The sequence below is a fragment of the Rhagoletis pomonella genome, unplaced genomic scaffold (genome assembly GCF_013731165.1).
Source record: "Rhagoletis pomonella isolate Grant_MI unplaced genomic scaffold, Rhpom_1.0 Rhpom_scaffold_00002, whole genome shotgun sequence".
Classification (NCBI taxonomy): Eukaryota; Metazoa; Arthropoda; class Insecta; order Diptera; family Tephritidae; genus Rhagoletis; species Rhagoletis pomonella.
Window position 1 is genome coordinate 46,806,025 of NW_023458556.1, and position 4,369 is coordinate 46,810,393.

Below are 4,369 nucleotides of genomic sequence, written 5' to 3' on the forward strand. Positions count from 1 at the left end.
TTTACTATTTTACAAGGAAAAACATGTTTTTTAATTTAATTTAATTTCTGGAAACCTATTTTCTTTTTCAATGTTTTTCACATAATTTGTATGTTAGTTTTTAGGTTTTATTGTTTTTAAATGAAGAAACAAATATTTTTTTTTAATTCAATTAAATTTTTAGAAACACGTTTAATTTTTTTATTTTCTTTATTTTTTCCCTTTTAGTTTTAGGTCATATTATTTTAAAGAGAAAAAAATTTTAATTTTATTTAGCTTTTAGGCAACTTATTTTCATTATTTCTATTTCGTTATTCATATTGTTTTTTGATTTCACATTCAATTATTTATTTATTAATTCAATTTTATTATAATTATGATTTTATTGGTTTGAAAACATTTTTATTTAGTTAAATTTTTACGAACTTATTTTAATTTTTTCATTTTTCGTTTTTTATGGCTTTATTCATAGAAAACAAAGTGGCTTTAAAAAAGGTTTATAAACTGAAAAATGTATGAAAACGTCATTTTATAAAGCTCTTTAAACCTACTTTATTTTTTATGAATAAGGCCATTAGATTAATTTTTCTGTTCTTAATTTAATATTCTTTTTCCTTTTTTTGATTTAATCTTTTCCGCTTTTAATACATTTTTTTTAATTTAATTTTCTTTTTAAGTTAAGTTTTTTTTTATTTCATTTAATTTTTAGAGATTTATTTTATTTGTTTTTTTATTTTAATTTGTTTTGAATTTTTTGCTTTACTTAATTTAATTTTCTAATTTTGGGTTCTTATTGTTTTAAAAAACACTTAAAGCTGTCAGTAAATGGCTGTCAAATATTTATTCACGTGGTACCAACTACAACTGCAGCTATTATTCAAGGGTTAAAGTGAACATACCAGCAGCTAGGAAGTAAGTAGGTAAATGCACATGTGTTTGTACAAATGTGAAACCGCTAACCACAACTTGATGATGTCTTCACTTTATGAGCTCAGAAGTGCTGACATGTTACGCTGAGAGCGCATAAATTTATATTTTCGATCAATATAAGTACTATATGTATGTATATTAGAGTGGTCCAAACAAAATTTTTCCAAGATAGAGTTTGGGGCACCTTCAAAAATTTTTCGTCTTGCCGAAAGAAGTGCTGGTACCAAACCTTACGTTTCCAAGTATAAATTTACAGGATGCTCATTATGCTCATATTTTGCTCTAGAAGTATTGTGTACATATATTAATCAAACAATTGGTGAAGTAACCTAATTTCAAATTTAAATTATCTTAAACAAGTAAGAAAGTCTAAGTTCGGGCGGAGCCGAACATTAAATACCCGGCGCAAGTATGAAATATATGTTTTTTCACCTTTCCGAAACCTTCCGCTAGATGGTAAGCCGGGGTGTATCAATTTTGAGTAAATTAGCGTCCTTCAATTTCGAAATATTGAAGTTTCAAGCATTTCTGAAATTTACCGTTACATGAGAAGCGGCCGTTATTTTAGTCCCATTTCAATAATTTTGAACGTTTTGCTTATATGTGGCAAGCACAATAACCACACCGAGTTTGGTACAAATTGGCAGAACGGTTACCGATATACTTATATGTGATCATAAGTGGGCGGTGCCACGCCCATTTTCCAAAATTTTACCATAAACGTATTTCTTGGTAAAGAATTGTTGCAAGCATCAATTTTGAATAAATTAGCTTCAATATTTACTGATTTATCGAAGATTTTGTATTTCTCTAAATTACCGTTATATGGGAAGTAGGCGTGGCTATTGAGCGATTTTAAAAATTTTCGGCCGTTTCGTATGTTGTGCGAAGGCCAACAACTGTGCCAAGTTTGGAGGAAATTGGTGCAGCGGTTACCAAGATATACACATGTAACCATAAGTGGGCGTGGCTACGTCCATTTTCCAAAATTTATAATATTCTTATTTTTCGTCTAAAACTTATTACAAATATCAATTTTGAGTGAATTATCTTCATTAGTTACTAAAATATCGCAGTTTTCGTATTTCTGGAAATTACCGTTATATGGGAAGTGGGCGTGGTTAAAGTCCGATTTCGCCCATTTTCAATACCAACCTACCTTGGATTAAGGGAAACCTACATACCAAATTTCGTTGAGATATCTCAATTTTTGCTCGAGTTATCGTGTACACGGACAGACGGACAGACGGACAGACGGACGGACATACAGACATAGCTTAATCGCTGCTGTTACAAACAACCGTTATGTGAACAAAATTAATATACCCTTGTGCACAAGTGCGCTCGGGTATAAAAATATCACCAGTTTCATTTGTCATGGCAACGGTATCTTTTTATAAAAAGCACTAATATTTTTGCCAGTATCACAGCGATCCAGTAGCGCATTCAAAGGTCATTGAGCACCCTGTATTGGTTGCAATAGAAAATTGAAAGTTGGTATAGATATTACGTATATCAAAAAGAAAAAACTAAGGGGGTGCCATATTTTTTTGGATGACATTTTTTCCCCCTACCAAAAAATGGACCACTCTAATGTATATATGTACATATAAATAAATCTGTCATTCAATCAAGCGGCAAGCGCACAAGTCTATCATGTCACCTACAGAAGAAGTTGGCAAATTTCCAGCGCCTCGCATCAGCAGTGTCTTCTAATCAAGTCAAGTTAAATTACTTTCACAGCTTACTCATCAACTTTAGCCGCCACGATAAGCAAACAAAAACGAAAAACGCCAGAGTTGCTGCAGTCAAGTTGTTAGTTGTATGTAGATATGTACATATGCACAAGTTAAAGTGAAAATTTTCTCTAATCCATGCGTGCTACGTAAAGTGACTAGAACAAGTGTGTTACTCGCCGCAGGACAAGGATGGAACTTCTTAACGCAACACATGTCTAAATGTGCTATGCCGATTTCCAAGTGCCACCAAGTATTGTTAACGCCAGCATGAGATAGCAATAGGTACTCGTAAATATTTGAAGGTGTAGGAGGTACTACTACCCAGCCAGCCAGTCAGCCAGTCAGCCACAAGTCAGCAACTACTAGGCATCCAGCTGCTTGTTGGCAACTCAAATCGCTTTGCAAAACTTCACGCACACTAATCACAAACATCCGCAGTTTGTGAAAAGTTTTGCACAAAGTGCGCTTGTGGGTTCTGCTCATGAAAAATTGCATGGCAGTGGCATTTGGCAACCTCCAGTGCCAGCAGTTACTACATACATACATACATACCAACAGGAACAGACGTGTGGCAAGTACCTAAATATGCAGCTCAGCAAAGAGCGGTAGGTGGTTTGTTGTAATCGGAAGTGCGTTACAGCACACCAACGTGCACCTGACACGCGAATCGTGTTGGTGGCTGCACGCAACCTCCACAGAACTGTAAAAGTTTTCTGCTCCGAAAAGGTGCTAGCTGTCACTCATACATATGCATACATATATATTTGTTAGGTGGTTTTTCTATTATTATTGTGTGGCTTGGTTGACGCGCCGCAACTAGGCTGGGGTGTTTTGATAAAACAGAACAACATTAAAGGAACGGCAAAGCAAAAGTTTTCAAATGTTTGTAGGCAAATTAATGAAGAATTGCATATTGTTTTCTAAATAATTTCATAATGCAAACTTATTTGTGTGCAACTTGAAAAAAGTTGGACTCCTGTGTTATGAAAATTTTGTTGGCTCTGAATGAACATTTTGAAATTTTACAGGAGAAGCAAAAACAGAGCGCGTGTAGATCTTTGCGCGGAAGAAGTGAAACTCCGTCTTAACCTCAATATGCATCAGCATTTTAATGTTTATATTTATCTTTATCTCCACCCTTATCATTATCTTTATCTTTATACTATCTCTATCTTTCCCTTCATCTTTATCTTTTCCTTAATCTCAATCTTACTGGGCAATTCTGGCTAAAATAGTTGAAAGTCTGTTTTGAGACAATTGAAAGGCAGTAGGCAAGTTAGTTTGAGAGATTTTGTTTACAGGGACATTCTGGCAACTGTGTTTCAACTCCCCATAGTCCCCCGAAAGACAAAAGCCTTTCGTAAAACAATCGTTAATTCTGGCAACTACCTTGAAAAGTCTTTTCTGCCTTTCGAAAAACTAATTGAAAGTTCTGCTAACGTCTTAGCATATTGGTTTTATGATTTAGAAATTAAATTTCTGAAAATTAGCTGAAATTAAACAAATTTAGATTTAATTAGATAAAGAAAAAGAATTATTTATAAAAAGAAAAAATTAATGGTATAAATTTCTAAAATTAAACAAATTATATTTAAAAAAAGAAAAAAAAATCCGCTGCCTGAGGAATGGACCCCGGATCTCTGGAATAGAGCGCCGGTGCTTTGCTCACTCGGCCATTGCGACTGTTGGAGCGTAAGCAAAATTATATACAAGTGTTTTTT